This window comes from Eleutherodactylus coqui, chromosome 2 (assembly GCF_035609145.1).
Source record: "Eleutherodactylus coqui strain aEleCoq1 chromosome 2, aEleCoq1.hap1, whole genome shotgun sequence".
In the NCBI taxonomy this organism is placed as follows: domain Eukaryota; kingdom Metazoa; phylum Chordata; class Amphibia; order Anura; family Eleutherodactylidae; genus Eleutherodactylus; species Eleutherodactylus coqui.
The window spans coordinates 307165843-307180842 of NC_089838.1; the positions used below are offsets into that span (position 1 = coordinate 307165843).

At 46.3% G+C, this 15000-nt stretch overlaps 36 non-coding genes across 36 annotated transcripts; 10 read left to right on the forward strand and 26 right to left on the reverse strand.

Annotated features, from left to right (window-relative positions):
- Positions 1-27: 27 nt before the first annotated feature.
- Positions 28-99, reverse strand: TRNAE-CUC (transfer RNA glutamic acid (anticodon CUC)). Its single transcript has one exon. It is a non-coding gene; the product is annotated as a tRNA-Glu (tRNA).
- Positions 100-314: 215 nt separating this feature from the next.
- TRNAE-UUC (transfer RNA glutamic acid (anticodon UUC)) lies at positions 315-386 on the reverse strand. The gene has a single exon. It is a non-coding gene; the product is annotated as a tRNA-Glu (tRNA).
- A 717-nt stretch (positions 387-1103) lies between these two features.
- On the reverse strand, positions 1104-1175 carry TRNAE-CUC (transfer RNA glutamic acid (anticodon CUC)). The gene has a single exon. It is a non-coding gene; the product is annotated as a tRNA-Glu (tRNA).
- Positions 1176-1391: 216 nt separating this feature from the next.
- TRNAE-UUC (transfer RNA glutamic acid (anticodon UUC)) lies at positions 1392-1463 on the reverse strand. The gene has a single exon. It is a non-coding gene; the product is annotated as a tRNA-Glu (tRNA).
- Positions 1464-2175: 712 nt separating this feature from the next.
- Positions 2176-2247, reverse strand: TRNAE-CUC (transfer RNA glutamic acid (anticodon CUC)). Its single transcript has one exon. It is a non-coding gene; the product is annotated as a tRNA-Glu (tRNA).
- A 215-nt stretch (positions 2248-2462) lies between these two features.
- Positions 2463-2534, reverse strand: TRNAE-UUC (transfer RNA glutamic acid (anticodon UUC)). Its single transcript has one exon. It is a non-coding gene; the product is annotated as a tRNA-Glu (tRNA).
- A 712-nt stretch (positions 2535-3246) lies between these two features.
- TRNAE-CUC (transfer RNA glutamic acid (anticodon CUC)) lies at positions 3247-3318 on the reverse strand. The gene has a single exon. It is a non-coding gene; the product is annotated as a tRNA-Glu (tRNA).
- Positions 3319-3533: 215 nt separating this feature from the next.
- On the reverse strand, positions 3534-3605 carry TRNAE-UUC (transfer RNA glutamic acid (anticodon UUC)). The gene has a single exon. It is a non-coding gene; the product is annotated as a tRNA-Glu (tRNA).
- Positions 3606-4322: 717 nt separating this feature from the next.
- On the reverse strand, positions 4323-4394 carry TRNAE-CUC (transfer RNA glutamic acid (anticodon CUC)). The gene has a single exon. It is a non-coding gene; the product is annotated as a tRNA-Glu (tRNA).
- Positions 4395-4610: 216 nt separating this feature from the next.
- Positions 4611-4682, reverse strand: TRNAE-UUC (transfer RNA glutamic acid (anticodon UUC)). Its single transcript has one exon. It is a non-coding gene; the product is annotated as a tRNA-Glu (tRNA).
- Positions 4683-5196: 514 nt separating this feature from the next.
- Positions 5197-5268, forward strand: TRNAH-GUG (transfer RNA histidin (anticodon GUG)). The gene has a single exon. It is a non-coding gene; the product is annotated as a tRNA-His (tRNA).
- Positions 5269-5394: 126 nt separating this feature from the next.
- TRNAE-CUC (transfer RNA glutamic acid (anticodon CUC)) lies at positions 5395-5466 on the reverse strand. The gene has a single exon. It is a non-coding gene; the product is annotated as a tRNA-Glu (tRNA).
- Positions 5467-5681: 215 nt separating this feature from the next.
- TRNAE-UUC (transfer RNA glutamic acid (anticodon UUC)) lies at positions 5682-5753 on the reverse strand. The gene has a single exon. It is a non-coding gene; the product is annotated as a tRNA-Glu (tRNA).
- A 514-nt stretch (positions 5754-6267) lies between these two features.
- TRNAH-GUG (transfer RNA histidin (anticodon GUG)) lies at positions 6268-6339 on the forward strand. The gene has a single exon. It is a non-coding gene; the product is annotated as a tRNA-His (tRNA).
- Positions 6340-6465: 126 nt separating this feature from the next.
- Positions 6466-6537, reverse strand: TRNAE-CUC (transfer RNA glutamic acid (anticodon CUC)). Its single transcript has one exon. It is a non-coding gene; the product is annotated as a tRNA-Glu (tRNA).
- A 215-nt stretch (positions 6538-6752) lies between these two features.
- TRNAE-UUC (transfer RNA glutamic acid (anticodon UUC)) lies at positions 6753-6824 on the reverse strand. The gene has a single exon. It is a non-coding gene; the product is annotated as a tRNA-Glu (tRNA).
- Positions 6825-7338: 514 nt separating this feature from the next.
- On the forward strand, positions 7339-7410 carry TRNAH-GUG (transfer RNA histidin (anticodon GUG)). Its single transcript has one exon. It is a non-coding gene; the product is annotated as a tRNA-His (tRNA).
- A 126-nt stretch (positions 7411-7536) lies between these two features.
- Positions 7537-7608, reverse strand: TRNAE-CUC (transfer RNA glutamic acid (anticodon CUC)). The gene has a single exon. It is a non-coding gene; the product is annotated as a tRNA-Glu (tRNA).
- A 215-nt stretch (positions 7609-7823) lies between these two features.
- On the reverse strand, positions 7824-7895 carry TRNAE-UUC (transfer RNA glutamic acid (anticodon UUC)). Its single transcript has one exon. It is a non-coding gene; the product is annotated as a tRNA-Glu (tRNA).
- Positions 7896-8419: 524 nt separating this feature from the next.
- On the forward strand, positions 8420-8491 carry TRNAH-GUG (transfer RNA histidin (anticodon GUG)). Its single transcript has one exon. It is a non-coding gene; the product is annotated as a tRNA-His (tRNA).
- A 413-nt stretch (positions 8492-8904) lies between these two features.
- Positions 8905-8976, reverse strand: TRNAE-UUC (transfer RNA glutamic acid (anticodon UUC)). Its single transcript has one exon. It is a non-coding gene; the product is annotated as a tRNA-Glu (tRNA).
- A 514-nt stretch (positions 8977-9490) lies between these two features.
- Positions 9491-9562, forward strand: TRNAH-GUG (transfer RNA histidin (anticodon GUG)). The gene has a single exon. It is a non-coding gene; the product is annotated as a tRNA-His (tRNA).
- Positions 9563-9688: 126 nt separating this feature from the next.
- Positions 9689-9760, reverse strand: TRNAE-CUC (transfer RNA glutamic acid (anticodon CUC)). The gene has a single exon. It is a non-coding gene; the product is annotated as a tRNA-Glu (tRNA).
- A 215-nt stretch (positions 9761-9975) lies between these two features.
- Positions 9976-10047, reverse strand: TRNAE-UUC (transfer RNA glutamic acid (anticodon UUC)). Its single transcript has one exon. It is a non-coding gene; the product is annotated as a tRNA-Glu (tRNA).
- Positions 10048-10571: 524 nt separating this feature from the next.
- Positions 10572-10643, forward strand: TRNAH-GUG (transfer RNA histidin (anticodon GUG)). The gene has a single exon. It is a non-coding gene; the product is annotated as a tRNA-His (tRNA).
- A 126-nt stretch (positions 10644-10769) lies between these two features.
- TRNAE-CUC (transfer RNA glutamic acid (anticodon CUC)) lies at positions 10770-10841 on the reverse strand. Its single transcript has one exon. It is a non-coding gene; the product is annotated as a tRNA-Glu (tRNA).
- Positions 10842-11056: 215 nt separating this feature from the next.
- TRNAE-UUC (transfer RNA glutamic acid (anticodon UUC)) lies at positions 11057-11128 on the reverse strand. The gene has a single exon. It is a non-coding gene; the product is annotated as a tRNA-Glu (tRNA).
- A 514-nt stretch (positions 11129-11642) lies between these two features.
- TRNAH-GUG (transfer RNA histidin (anticodon GUG)) lies at positions 11643-11714 on the forward strand. Its single transcript has one exon. It is a non-coding gene; the product is annotated as a tRNA-His (tRNA).
- A 126-nt stretch (positions 11715-11840) lies between these two features.
- Positions 11841-11912, reverse strand: TRNAE-CUC (transfer RNA glutamic acid (anticodon CUC)). Its single transcript has one exon. It is a non-coding gene; the product is annotated as a tRNA-Glu (tRNA).
- Positions 11913-12127: 215 nt separating this feature from the next.
- TRNAE-UUC (transfer RNA glutamic acid (anticodon UUC)) lies at positions 12128-12199 on the reverse strand. The gene has a single exon. It is a non-coding gene; the product is annotated as a tRNA-Glu (tRNA).
- A 524-nt stretch (positions 12200-12723) lies between these two features.
- TRNAH-GUG (transfer RNA histidin (anticodon GUG)) lies at positions 12724-12795 on the forward strand. The gene has a single exon. It is a non-coding gene; the product is annotated as a tRNA-His (tRNA).
- A 413-nt stretch (positions 12796-13208) lies between these two features.
- On the reverse strand, positions 13209-13280 carry TRNAE-UUC (transfer RNA glutamic acid (anticodon UUC)). The gene has a single exon. It is a non-coding gene; the product is annotated as a tRNA-Glu (tRNA).
- A 524-nt stretch (positions 13281-13804) lies between these two features.
- TRNAH-GUG (transfer RNA histidin (anticodon GUG)) lies at positions 13805-13876 on the forward strand. The gene has a single exon. It is a non-coding gene; the product is annotated as a tRNA-His (tRNA).
- A 126-nt stretch (positions 13877-14002) lies between these two features.
- On the reverse strand, positions 14003-14074 carry TRNAE-CUC (transfer RNA glutamic acid (anticodon CUC)). The gene has a single exon. It is a non-coding gene; the product is annotated as a tRNA-Glu (tRNA).
- A 215-nt stretch (positions 14075-14289) lies between these two features.
- Positions 14290-14361, reverse strand: TRNAE-UUC (transfer RNA glutamic acid (anticodon UUC)). Its single transcript has one exon. It is a non-coding gene; the product is annotated as a tRNA-Glu (tRNA).
- Positions 14362-14875: 514 nt separating this feature from the next.
- Positions 14876-14947, forward strand: TRNAH-GUG (transfer RNA histidin (anticodon GUG)). The gene has a single exon. It is a non-coding gene; the product is annotated as a tRNA-His (tRNA).
- Positions 14948-15000: the final 53 nt, after the last annotated feature.

Sequence of the window (15000 nt, forward strand, 5' to 3'; positions counted from 1 at the left end):
GTAGTTGCAAGCTTAGGAAAATGCTCATTCCCATACCGGGAGTCGAACCCGGGCCGCCTGGGTGAGAACCAGGAATCCTAACCGCTAGACCATATGGGAACCGCTGAGACCCTTTTTCAGTAATAAGTAGAAAAAAAATCAGTTTCATGATTTGAAAACTCATTTTTAAGCATGGATGGCATCAACAACCACTTGCAAGTGGCCTCGTTAGCGCAGCATTTTTGGCTGCCAAGAGCATCTGCAAACTAAGCCGCTTAATTCTGCAAGAAAGGTGCAGGCCTTTGAATGCAGGCACAAGCTTAGCAAAACACTCATTCCCATACCGGGAGTCGAACCCGGGCCGCCTGGGTGAAAACCAGGAATCCTAACCGCTAGACCATATGGGAAAAGTTGCTATCACAGCTTGCTTTAAACTTTCCAATATATGTAGATATATACATGTACATATTAAAAAAAAAAAAAAAAAAAAGAAGTTTTGTGCTTACAGAATTCCATCTTATCTCTGGACGGCAACAACCAATCACACGCAAGATGCCTCGTTAGCGCAGTAGGTAGCGCGTCAGTCTCATAATCTGAAGGTCGTGAGTTCGATCCTCACACGGGGCATGGATCTATCCTTGTTTTTTCCCTCCGCCTTAACTGGATAGGCACTGCTCTTTGCCATTCAATACCGAAACGATACTGGATAATATGGAAAGGTAGCAAACAAGGCAGAAGGGTTTTGGCTAGGGGCTAAAAGCAACCGTGTTGAGGTCTTTGAATATGGCTGCGAGCGTAGCAAAAGTCCAAAATGGGGAGCATGATTAGTGGCAACCTCTCACACAGGGCCAGTGGCGCAATGGATAACGCGTCTGACTACGGATCAGAAGATTGTAGGTTCGACTCCTACCTGGCTCGTGAATGTCGCCGTGATCGTATAGTGGTTAGTACTCTGCATTGTGGCCGCAGCAACCCCGCTTCGAATCCGGGTCACGGCATTCTTGATGAAAAAGCAAAGGTGCTCTTGTAGACGGCAAGCCTGAATGATACTTTTATGAACTTTTTGAGCGCTATCTTAATTCAGAGGGTCTTTCGATGTAGTTGCAAGCTTAGGAAAATGCTCATTCCCATACCGGGAGTCGAACCCGGGCCGCCTGGGTGAGAACCAGGAATCCTAACCGCTAGACCATATGGGAACCGCTGAGACCCTTTTTCAGTAATAAGTAGAAAAAAAAATCAGTTTCTTGATTTGAAAACTCATTTTTAAGCATGGATGGCATCAACAACCACTTGCAAGTGGCCTCGTTAGCGCAGCATTTTTGGCTGCCAAGAGCATCTGCAAACTAAGCCGCTTAATTCTGCAAGAAAGGTGCAGGCCTTTGAATGCAGGCACAAGCTTAGCAAAACACTCATTCCCATACCGGGAGTCGAACCCGGGCCGCCTGGGTGAAAACCAGGAATCCTAACCGCTAGACCATATGGGAAAAGTTGCTTTCACAGCTTGCTTTAAACTTTCCAATATATGTAGATATATACATGTACATATTAAAAAAAAAAAAAAAGAAGTTTTGTGCTTACAGAATTCCATCTTATCTCTGGACGGCAACAACCAATCACACGCAAGATGCCTCGTTAGCGCAGTAGGTAGCGCGTCAGTCTCATAATCTGAAGGTCGTGAGTTCGATCCTCACACGGGGCATGGATCTATCCTTGTTTTTTCCCTCCGCCTTAACTGGATAGGCACTGCTCTTTGCCATTCAATACCGAAACGATACTGGATAATATGGAAAGGTAGCAAACAAGGCAGAAGGGTTTTGGCTAGGGGCTAAAAGCAACCGTGTTGAGGTCTTTGAATATGGCTGCGAGCGTAGCAAAAGTCCAAAATGGGGAGCATGATTAGTGGCAACCTCTCACACAGGGCCAGTGGCGCAATGGATAACGCGTCTGACTACGGATCAGAAGATTGTAGGTTCGACTCCTACCTGGCTCGTGAATGTCGCCGTGATCGTATAGTGGTTAGTACTCTGCGTTGTGGCCGCAGCAACCCCGGTTCGAATCCGGGTCACGGCATTCTTGATGAAAAAGCAAAGGTGCTCTTGTAGACGGCAAGCCTGAATGATACTTTTATGAACTTTTTGAGCGCTATCTTAATTCAGAGGGTCTTTCGATGTAGTTGCAAGCTTAGGAAAATGCTCATTCCCATACCGGGAGTCGAACCCGGGCCGCCTGGGTGAGAACCAGGAATCCTAACCGCTAGACCATATGGGAACCGCTGAGACCCTTTTTCAGTAATAAGTAGAAAAAAAATCAGTTTCATGATTTGAAAACTCATTTTTAAGCATGGATGGCATCAACAACCACTTGCAAGTGGCCTCGTTAGCGCAGCATTTTTGGCTGCCAAGAGCATCTGCAAACTAAGCCGCTTAATTCTGCAAGAAAGGTGCAGGCCTTTGAATGCAGGCACAAGCTTAGCAAAACACTCATTCCCATACCGGGAGTCGAACCCGGGCCGCCTGGGTGAAAACCAGGAATCCTAACCGCTAGACCATATGGGAAAAGTTGCTTTCACAGCTTGCTTTAAACTTTCCAATATATGTAGATATATACATGTACATATTAAAAATAAAAAAAAAGAAGTTTTGTGCTTACAGAATTCCATCTTATCTCTGGACGGCAACAACCAATCACACGCAAGATGCCTCGTTAGCGCAGTAGGTAGCGCGTCAGTCTCATAATCTGAAGGTCGTGAGTTCGATCCTCACACGGGGCATGGATCTATCCTTGTTTTTTCCCTCCGCCTTAACTGGATAGGCACTGCTCTTTGCCATTCAATACCGAAACGATACTGGATAATATGGAAAGGTAGCAAACAAGGCAGAAGGGTTTTGGCTAGGGGCTAAAAGCAACCGTGTTGAGGTCTTTGAATATGGCTGCGAGCGTAGCAAAAGTCCAAAATGGGGAGCATGATTAGTGGCAACCTCTCACACAGGGCCAGTGGCGCAATGGATAACGCGTCTGACTACGGATCAGAAGATTGTAGGTTCGACTCCTACCTGGCTCGTGAATGTCGCCGTGATCGTATAGTGGTTAGTACTCTGCGTTGTGGCCGCAGCAACCCCGCTTCGAATCCGGGTCACGGCATTCTTGATGAAAAAGCAAAGGTGCTCTTGTAGACAGCAAGCCTGAATGATACTTTTATGAACTTTTTGAGCGCTATCTTAATTCAGAGGGTCTTTCGATGTAGTTGCAAGCTTAGGAAAATGCTCATTCCCATACCGGGAGTCGAACCCGGGCCGCCTGGGTGAGAACCAGGAATCCTAACCGCTAGACCATATGGGAACCGCTGAGACCCTTTTTCAGTAATAAGTAGAAAAAAAATCAGTTTCATGATTTGAAAACTCATTTTTAAGCATGGATGGCATCAACAACCACTTGCAAGTGGCCTCGTTAGCGCAGCATTTTTGGCTGCCAAGAGCATCTGCAAACTAAGCCGCTTAATTCTGCAAGAAAGGTGCAGGCCTTTGAATGCAGGCACAAGCTTAGCAAAACACTCATTCCCATACCGGGAGTCGAACCCGGGCCGCCTGGGTGAAAACCAGGAATCCTAACCGCTAGACCATATGGGAAAAGTTGCTATCACAGCTTGCTTTAAACTTTCCAATATATGTAGATATATACATGTACATATTAAAAAAAAAAAAAAAAAAAAGAAGTTTTGTGCTTACAGAATTCCATCTTATCTCTGGACGGCAACAACCAATCACACGCAAGATGCCTCGTTAGCGCAGTAGGTAGCGCGTCAGTCTCATAATCTGAAGGTCGTGAGTTCGATCCTCACACGGGGCATGGATCTATCCTTGTTTTTTCCCTCCGCCTTAACTGGATAGGCACTGCTCTTTGCCATTCAATACCGAAACGATACTGGATAATATGGAAAGGTAGCAAACAAGGCAGAAGGGTTTTGGCTAGGGGCTAAAAGCAACCGTGTTGAGGTCTTTGAATATGGCTGCGAGCGTAGCAAAAGTCCAAAATGGGGAGCATGATTAGTGGCAACCTCTCACACAGGGCCAGTGGCGCAATGGATAACGCGTCTGACTACGGATCAGAAGATTGTAGGTTCGACTCCTACCTGGCTCGTGAATGTCGCCGTGATCGTATAGTGGTTAGTACTCTGCGTTGTGGCCGCAGCAACCCCGCTTCGAATCCGGGTCACGGCATTCTTGATGAAAAAGCAAAGGTGCTCTTGTAGACGGCAAGCCTGAATGATACTTTTATGAACTTTTTGAGCGCTATCTTAATTCAGAGGGTCTTTCGATGTAGTTGCAAGCTTAGGAAAATGCTCATTCCCATACCGGGAGTCGAACCCGGGCCGCCTGGGTGAGAACCAGGAATCCTAACCGCTAGACCATATGGGAACCGCTGAGACCCTTTTTCAGTAATAAGTAGAAAAAAAAATCAGTTTCTTGATTTGAAAACTCATTTTTAAGCATGGATGGCATCAACAACCACTTGCAAGTGGCCTCGTTAGCGCAGCATTTTTGGCTGCCAAGAGCATCTGCAAACTAAGCCGCTTAATTCTGCAAGAAAGGTGCAGGCCTTTGAATGCAGGCACAAGCTTAGCAAAACACTCATTCCCATACCGGGAGTCGAACCCGGGCCGCCTGGGTGAAAACCAGGAATCCTAACCGCTAGACCATATGGGAAAAGTTGCTTTCACAGCTTGCTTTAAACTTTCCAATATATGTAGATATATACATGTACATATTAAAAAAAAAAAAAAAGAAGTTTTGTGCTTACAGAATTCCATCTTATCTCTGGACGGCAACAACCAATCACACGCAAGATGCCTCGTTAGCGCAGTAGGTAGCGCGTCAGTCTCATAATCTGAAGGTCGTGAGTTCGATCCTCACACGGGGCATGGATCTATCCTTGTTTTTTCCCTCCGCCTTAACTGGATAGGCACTGCTCTTTGCCATTCAATACCGAAACGATACTGGATAATATGGAAAGGTAGCAAACAAGGCAGAAGGGTTTTGGCTAGGGGCTAAAAGCAACCGTGTTGAGGTCTTTGAATATGGCTGCGAGCGTAGCAAAAGTCCAAAATGGGGAGCATGATTAGTGGCAACCTCTCACACAGGGCCAGTGGCGCAATGGATAACGCGTCTGACTACGGATCAGAAGATTGTAGGTTCGACTCCTACCTGGCTCGTGAATGTCGCCGTGATCGTATAGTGGTTAGTACTCTGCGTTGTGGCCGCAGCAACCCCGGTTCGAATCCGGGTCACGGCATTCTTGATGAAAAAGCAAAGGTGCTCTTGTAGACGGCAAGCCTGAATGATACTTTTATGAACTTTTTGAGCGCTATCTTAATTCAGAGGGTCTTTCGATGTAGTGGCAAGCTTAGGAAAATGCTCATTCCCATACCGGGAGTCGAACCCGGGCCGCCTGGGTGAGAACCAGGAATCCTAACCGCTAGACCATATGGGAACCACTGAGACCCTTTTTCAGTAATAAGTAGAAAAAAAATCAGTTTCTTGATTTGAAAACTCATTTTTAAGCATGGATGGCATCAGCAACCACTTGCAAGTGGCCTCGTTAGCGCAGCATTTTTGGCTGCCAAGAGCATCTGCAAACTAAGCCGCTTAATTCTGCAAGAAAGGTGCAGGCCTTTGAATGCAGGCACAAGCTTAGCAAAACACTCATTCCCATACCGGGAGTCGAACCCGGGCCGCCTGGGTGAAAACCAGGAATCCTAACCGCTAGACCATATGGGAAAAGTTGCTTTCACAGCTTGCTTTAAACTTTCCAATATATGTAGATATATACATGTACATATTAAAAAAAAAAAAAAAGAAGTTTTGTGCTTACAGAATTCCATCTTATCTCTGGACGGCAACAACCAATCACACGCAAGATGCCTCGTTAGCGCAGTAGGTAGCGCGTCAGTCTCATAATCTGAAGGTCGTGAGTTCGGTCCTCACACGGGGCATGGATCTATCCTTGTTTTTTCCCTCCGCCTTAACTGGATAGGCACTGCTCTTTGCCATTCAATACCGAAACGATACTGGATAATATGGAAAGGTAGCAAACAAGGCAGAAGGGTTTTGGCTAGGGACTAAAAGCAACCGTGTTGAGGTCTTTGAATATGGCTGCGAGCGTAGCAAAAGTCCAAAATGGGGAGCATGATTAGTGGCAACCTCTCACACAGGGCCAGTGGCGCAATGGATAACGCGTCTGACTACGGATCAGAAGATTGTAGGTTCGACTCCTACCTGGCTCGTGAATGTCGCCGTGATCGTATAGTGGTTAGTACTCTGCGTTGTGGCCGCAGCAACCCCGGTTCGAATCCGGGTCACGGCATTCTTGATGAAAAAGCAAAGGTGCTCTTGTAGACGGCAAGCCTGAATGATACTTTTATGAACTTTTTGAGCGCTATCTTAATTCAGAGGGTCTTTCGATGTAGTTGCAAGCTTAGGAAAATGCTCATTCCCATACCGGGAGTCGAACCCGGGCCGCCTGGGTGAGAACCAGGAATCCTAACCGCTAGACCATATGGGAACCGCTGAGACCCTTTTTCAGTAATAAGTAGAAAAAAAATCAGTTTCATGATTTGAAAACTCATTTTTAAGCATGGATGGCATCAACAACCACTTGCAAGTGGCCTCGTTAGCGCAGCATTTTTGGCTGCCAAGAGCATCTGCAAACTAAGCCGCTTAATTCTGCAAGAAAGGTGCAGGCCTTTGAATGCAGGCACAAGCTTAGCAAAACACTCATTCCTATACCGGGAGTCGAACCCGGGCCGCCTGGTTGAAAACCAGGAATCCTAACCGCTAGACCATATGGGAAAAGTTGCTTTCACAGCTTGCTTTAAACTTTCCAATATATGTAGATATATACATGTACATATTAAAAAAAAAAAAAAAGAAGTTTTGTGCTTACAGAATTCCATCTTATCTCTGGACGGCAACAACCAATCACACGCAAGATGCCTCGTTAGCGCAGTAGGTAGCGCGTCAGTCTCATAATCTGAAGGTCGTGAGTTCGATCCTCACACGGGGCATGGATCTATCCTTGTTTTTTCCCTCCGCCTTAACTGGATAGGCACTGCTCTTTGCCATTCAATACCGAAACGATACTGGATAATATGGAAAGGTAGCAAACAAGGCAGAAGGGTTTTGGCTAGGGGCTAAAAGCAACCGTGTTGAGGTCTTTGAATATGGCTGCGAGCGTAGCAAAAGTCCAAAATGGGGAGCATGATTAGTGGCAACCTCTCACACAGGGCCAGTGGCGCAATGGATAACGCGTCTGACTACGGATCAGAAGATTGTAGGTTCGACTCCTACCTGGCTCGTGAATGTCGCCGTGATCGTATAGTGGTTAGTACTCTGCGTTGTGGCCGCAGCAACCCCGGTTCGAATCCGGGTCACGGCATTCTTGATGAAAAAGCAAAGGTGCTCTTGTAGACGGCAAGCCTGAATGATACTTTTATGAACTTTTTGAGCGCTATCTTAATTCAGAGGGTCTTTCGATGTAGTTGCAAGCTTAGGAAAATGCTCATTCCCATACCGGGAGTCGAACCCGGGCCGCCTGGGTGAGAACCAGGAATCCTAACCGCTAGACCATATGGGAACCGCTGAGACCCTTTTTCAGTAATAAGTAGAAAAAAAATCAGTTTCATGATTTGAAAACTCATTTTTAAGCATGGATGGCATCAACAACCACTTGCAAGTGGCCTCGTTAGCGCAGCATTTTTGGCTGCCAAGAGCATCTGCAAACTAAGCCGCTTAATTCTGCAAGAAAGGTGCAGGCCTTTGAATGCAGGCACAAGCTTAGCAAAACACTCATTCCCATACCGGGAGTCGAACCCGGGCCGCCTGGGTGAAAACCAGGAATCCTAACCGCTAGACCATATGGGAAAAGTTGCTTTCACAGCTTGCTTTAAACTTTCCAATATATGTAGATATATACATGTACATATTAAAAAAAAAAAAAAAAAAAAAAAAAGAAGTTTTGTGCTTACAGAATTCCATCTTATCTCTGGACGGCAACAACCAATCACACGCAAGATGCCTCGTTAGCGCAGTAGGTAGCGCGTCAGTCTCATAATCTGAAGGTCGTGAGTTCGATCCTCACACGGGGCATGGATCTATCCTTGTTTTTTCCCTCCGCCTTAACTGGATAGGCACTGCTCTTTGCCATTCAATACCGAAACGATACTGGATAATATGGAAAGGTAGCAAACAAGGCAGAAGGGTTTTGGCTAGGGGCTAAAAGCAACCGTGTTGAGGTCTTTGAATATGGCTGCGAGCGTAGCAAAAGTCCAAAATGGGGAGCATGATTAGTGGCAACCTCTCACACAGGGCCAGTGGCGCAATGGATAACGCGTCTGACTACGGATCAGAAGATTGTAGGTTCGACTCCTACCTGGCTCGTGAATGTCGCCGTGATCGTATAGTGGTTAGTACTCTGCGTTGTGGCCGCAGCAACCCCGGTTCGAATCCGGGTCACGGCATTCTTGATGAAAAAGCAAAGGTGCTCTTGTAGACGGCAAGCCTGAATGATACTTTTATGAACTTTTTGAGCGCTATCTTAATTCAGAGGGTCTTTCGATGTAGTTGCAAGCTTAGGAAAATGCTCATTCCCATACCGGGAGTCGAACCCAGGCCGCCTGGGTGAGAACCAGGAATCCTAACCGCTAGACCATATGGGAACCGCTGAGACCCTTTTTCAGTAATAAGTAGAAAAAAAATCAGTTTCATGATTTGAAAACTCATTTTTAAGCATGGATGGCATCAACAACCACTTGCAAGTGGCCTCGTTAGCGCAGCATTTTTGGCTGCCAAGAGCATCTGCAAACTAAGCCGCTTAATTCTGCAAGAAAGGTGCAGGCCTTTGAATGCAGGCACAAGCTTAGCAAAACACTCATTCCCATACCGGGAGTCGAACCCGGGCCGCCTGGGTGAAAACCAGGAATCCTAACCGCTAGACCATATGGGAAAAGTTGCTTTCACAGCTTGCTTTAAACTTTCCAATATATGTAGATATATACATGTACATATTAAAAAAAAAAAAAAAGAAGTTTTGTGCTTACAGAATTCCATCTTATCTCTGGACGGCAACAACCAATCACACGCAAGATGCCTCGTTAGCGCAGTAGGTAGCGCGTCAGTCTCATAATCTGAAGGTCGTGAGTTCGATCCTCACACGGGGCATGGATCTATCCTTGTTTTTTCCCTCCGCCTTAACTGGATAGGCACTGCTCTTTGCCATTCAATACCGAAACGATACTGGATAATATGGAAAGGTAGCAAACAAGGCAGAAGGGTTTTGGCTAGGGGCTAAAAGCAACCGTGTTGAGGTCTTTGAATATGGCTGCGAGCGTAGCAAAAGTCCAAAATGGGGAGCATGATTAGTGGCAACCTCTCACACAGGGCCAGTGGCGCAATGGATAACGCGTCTGACTACGGATCAGAAGATTGTAGGTTCGACTCCTACCTGGCTCGTGAATGTCGCCGTGATCGTATAGTGGTTAGTACTCTGCGTTGTGGCCGCAGCAACCCCGGTTCGAATCCGGGTCACGGCATTCTTGATGAAAAAGCAAAGGTGCTCTTGTAGACGGCAAGCCTGAATGATACTTTTATGAACTTTTTGAGCGCTATCTTAATTCAGAGGGTCTTTCGATGTAGTTGCAAGCTTAGGAAAATGCTCATTCCCATACCGGGAGTCGAACCCGGGCCGCCTGGGTGAGAACCAGGAATCCTAACCGCTAGACCATATGGGAACCGCTGAGACCCTTTTTCAGTAATAAGTAGAAAAAAAATCAGTTTCATGATTTGAAAACTCATTTTTAAGCATGGATGGCATCAACAACCACTTGCAAGTGGCCTCGTTAGCGCAGCATTTTTGGCTGCCAAGAGCATCTGCAAACTAAGCCGCTTAATTCTGCAAGAAAGGTGCAGGCCTTTGAATGCAGGCACAAGCTTAGCAAAACACTCATTCCCATACCGGGAGTCGAACCCGGGCCGCCTGGGTGAAAACCAGGAATCCTAACCGCTAGACCATATGGGAAAAGTTGCTTTCACAGCTTGCTTTAAACTTTCCAATATATGTAGATATATACATGTACATATTAAAAAAAAAAAAAAAAAAAAAAAAAGAAGTTTTGTGCTTACAGAATTCCATCTTATCTCTGGACGGCAACAACCAATCACACGCAAGATGCCTCGTTAGCGCAGTAGGTAGCGCGTCAGTCTCATAATCTGAAGGTCGTGAGTTCGATCCTCACACGGGGCATGGATCTATCCTTGTTTTTTCCCTCCGCCTTAACTGGATAGGCACTGCTCTTTGCCATTCAATACCGAAACGATACTGGATAATATGGAAAGGTAGCAAACAAGGCAGAAGGGTTTTGGCTAGGGGCTAAAAGCAACCGTGTTGAGGTCTTTGAATATGGCTGCGAGCGTAGCAAAAGTCCAAAATGGGGAGCATGATTAGTGGCAACCTCTCACACAGGGCCAGTGGCGCAATGGATAACGCGTCTGACTACGGATCAGAAGATTGTAGGTTCGACTCCTACCTGGCTCGTGAATGTCGCCGTGATCGTATAGTGGTTAGTACTCTGCGTTGTGGCCGCAGCAACCCCGGTTCGAATCCGGGTCACGGCATTCTTGATGAAAAAGCAAAGGTGCTCTTGTAGACGGCAAGCCTGAATGATACTTTTATGAACTTTTTGAGCGCTATCTTAATTCAGAGGGTCTTTCGATGTAGTGGCAAGCTTAGGAAAATGCTCATTCCCATACCGGGAGTCGAACCCGGGCCGCCTGGGTGAGAACCAGGAATCCTAACCGCTAGACCATATGGGAACCGCTGAGACCCTTTTTCAGTAATAAGTAGAAAAAAAATCAGTTTCTTGATTTGAAAACTCATTTTTAAGCATGGATGGCATCAACAACCACTTGCAAGTGGCCTCGTTAGCGCAGCATTTTTGGCTGCCAAGAGCATCTGCAAACTAAGCCGCTTAATTCTGCAAGAAAGGTGCAGGCCTTTGAATGCAGGCACAAGCTTAGCAAAACACTCATTCCCATACCGGGAGTCGAACCCGGGCCGCCTGGGTGAAAACCAGGAATCCTAACCGCTAGACCATATGGGAAAAGTTGCTTTCACAGCTTGCTTTAAACTTTCCAATATATGTAGATATATACATGTACATTTAAAAAAAAAAAAAAAAGAAGTTTTGTGCTTACAGAATTCCATCTTATCTCTGGACGGCAACAAACAATCACACGCAAGATGCCTCGTTAGCGCAGTAGGTAGCGCGTCAGTCTCATAATCTGAAGGTCGTGAGTTCGGTCCTCACACGGGGCATGGATCTATCCTTGTTTTTTCCCTCCGCCTTAACTGGATAGGCACTGCTCTTTGCCATTCAATACCGAAACGATACTGGATAATATGGAAAGGTAGCAAACAAGGCAGAAGGGTTTTGGCTAGGGGCTAAAAGCAACCGTGTTGAGGTCTTTGAATATGGCTGCGAGCGTAGCAAAAGTCCAAAATGGGGAGCATGATTAGTGGCAACCTCTCACACAGGGCCAGTGGCGCAATGGATAACGCGTCTGACTACGGATCAGAAGATTGTAGGTTCGACTCCTACCTGGCTCGTGAATGTCGCCGTGATCGTATAGTGGTTAGTACTCTGCGTTGTGGCCGCAGCAACCCCGGTTCGAATCCGGGTCACGGCATTCTTGATGAAAAAGCAAAGGTGCTCTTGTAGACGGCAAGCCTGAATGATACTTTTATGAACTTTTTGAGCGCTATCTTAATTCAGAGGGTCTTTCGATGTAGTTGCAAGCTTAGGAAAATGCTCATTCCCATACCGGGAGTCGAACCCGGGCCGCCTGGGTGAGAACCAGGAATCCTAACCGCTAGACCATATGGGAACCGCTGAGACCCTTTTTCAGTAATAAGTAGAAAAAAAATCAGTTTCATGATTTGAAAACTCATTTTTAAGCATGGATGGCATCAACAACCACTTGCAAGTGGCCTCGTTAGCGCAGCATTTTTGGCTGCCAAGAGCATCTGCAAACTAAGCCGCTTAATTCTGCAAGAAAGGTGCAGGCCTTTGAATGCAGGCACAAGCTTAGCAAAACACTCATTCCCATACCGGGAGTCGAACCCGGGCCGCCTGGGTGAAAACCAGGAATCCTAACCGCTAGACCATATGGGAAAAGTTGCTTTCACAGCTTGCTTTAAACTTTCCAATATATGTAGATATATACATGTACATATTAAAAAAAAAAAAAAAAAAAAAAAAAGAAGTTTTGTGCTTACAGAATTCCATCTTATCTCTGGACGGCAACAACCAATCACACGCAAGATGCCTCGTTAGCGCAGTAGGTAGCGCGTCAGTCTCATAATCTGAAGGTCGTGAGTTCGATCCTCACACGGGGCATGGATCTATCCTTGTTTTTTCCCTCCGCCTTAACTGGATAGGCACTGCTCTTTGCCATTCAATACCGAAACGATACTGGATAATATGGAAAGGTAGCAAACAAGGCAGAAGGGTTTTGGCTAGGGGCTAAAAGCAACCGTGTTGAGGTCTTTGAATATGGCTGCGAGCGTAGCAAAAGTCCAAAATGGGGAGCATGATTAGTGGCAACCTCTCACACAGGGCCAGTGGCGCAATGGATAACGCGTCTGACTACGGATCAGAAGATTGTAGGTTCGACTCCTACCTGGCTCGTGAATGTCGCCGTGATCGTATAGTGGTTAGTACTCTGCGTTGTGGCCGCAGCAACCCCGGTTCGAATCCGGGTCACGGCATTCTTGATGAAAAAGCAAAGGTGCTCTTGTAGACGGCAAGCCTGAATGATACTTTTATGAACTTTTTGAGCGCTATCTTAATTCAGAGGGTCTTTCGATGTAGTTGCAAGCTTAGGAAAATGCTCATTCCCATACCGGGAGTCGAACCCAGGCCGCCTGGGTGAGAACCAGGAATCCTAACCGCTAGACCATATGGGAACCGCTGAGACCCTTTTTCAGTAATAAGTAGAAAAAAAATCAGTTTCATGATTTGAAAACTCATTTTTAAGCATGGATGGCATCAACAACCACTTGCAAGTGGCCTCGTTAGCGCAGCATTTTTGGCTGCCAAGAGCATCTGCAAACTAAGCCGCTTAATTCTGCAAGAAAGGTGCAGGCCTTTGAATGCAGGCACAAGCTTAGCAAAACACTCATTCCCATACCGGGAGTCGAACCCGGGCCGCCTGGGTGAAAACCAGGAATCCTAACCGCTAGACCATATGGGAAAAGTTGCTTTCACAGCTTGCTTTAAACTTTCCAATATATGTAGATATATACATGTACATATTAAAAAAAAAAAAAAAAAAAAAAAAAGAAGTTTTGTGCTTACAGAATTCCATCTTATCTCTGGACGGCAACAACCAATCACACGCAAGATGCCTCGTTAGCGCAGTAGGTAGCGCGTCAGTCTCATAATCTGAAGGTCGTGAGTTCGATCCTCACACGGGGCATGGATCTATCCTTGTTTTTTCCCTCCGCCTTAACTGGATAGGCACTGCTCTTTGCCATTCAATACCGAAACGATACTGGATAATATGGAAAGGTAGCAAACAAGGCAGAAGGGTTTTGGCTAGGGGCTAAAAGCAACCGTGTTGAGGTCTTTGAATATGGCTGCGAGCGTAGCAAAAGTCCAAAATGGGGAGCATGATTAGTGGCAACCTCTCACACAGGGCCAGTGGCGCAATGGATAACGCGTCTGACTACGGATCAGAAGATTGTAGGTTCGACTCCTACCTGGCTCGTGAATGTCGCCGTGATCGTATAGTGGTTAGTACTCTGCGTTGTGGCCGCAGCAACCCCGGTTCGAATCCGGGTCACGGCATTCTTGATGAAAAAGCAAAGGTGCTCTTGTAGACGGCAAGCCTGAATGATACTTTTATGAACTTTTTGAGCGCTATCTTAATTCAGAGGGTCTTTCGATGTAGTGGCAAGCTTAGGAAAATGCTCATTCCCATACCGGGAGTCGAACCCGGGCCGCCTGGGTGAGAACCAGGAATCCTAACCGCTAGACCATATGGGAACCGCTGAGACCCTTTTTCAGTAATAAGTAGAAAAAAAATCAGTTTCTTGATTTGAAAACTCATTTTTAAGCATGGATGGTATCAACAACCACTTGCAAGTGGCCTCGTTAGCGCAGCATTTTTGGCTGCCAAGAGCATCTGCAAACTAAGCCGCTTAATTCTGCAAGAAAGGTGCAGGCCTTTGAATGCAGGCACAAGCTTAGCAAAACACTCATTCCCATACCGGGAGTCGAACCCGGGCCGCCTGGGTGAAAACCAGGAATCCTAACCGCTAGACCATATGGGAAAAGTTGCTTTCACAGCTTGCTTTAAACTTTCCAATATATGTAGATATATACATGTACATTTAAAAAAAAAAAAAAAAGAAGTTTTGTGCTTACAGAATTCCATCTTATCTCTGGACGGCAACAAACAATCACACGCAAGATGCCTCGTTAGCGCAGTAGGTAGCGCGTCAGTCTCATAATCTGAAGGTCGTGAGTTCGGTCCTCACACGGGGCATGGATCTATCCTTGTTTTTTCCCTCCGCCTTAACTGGATAGGCACTGCTCTTTGCCATTCAATACCGAAACGATACTGGATAATATGGAAAGGTAGCAAACAAGGCAGAAGGGTTTTGGCTAGGGGCTAAAAGCAACCGTGTTGAGGTCTTTGAATATGGCTGCGAGCGTAGCAAAAGTCCAAAATGGGGAGCATGATTAGTGGCAACCTCTCACACAGGGCCAGTGGCGCAATGGATAACGCGTCTGACTACGGATCAGAAGATTGTAGGTTCGACTCCTACCTGGCTCGTGAATGTCGCCGTGATCGTATAGTGGTTAGTACTCTGCGTTGTGGCCGCAGCAACCCCGGTTCGAATCCGGGTCACGGCATTCTTGATGAAAAAGCAAAGGTGCTCTTGTAGACGGCAAGCCTGAATGATACT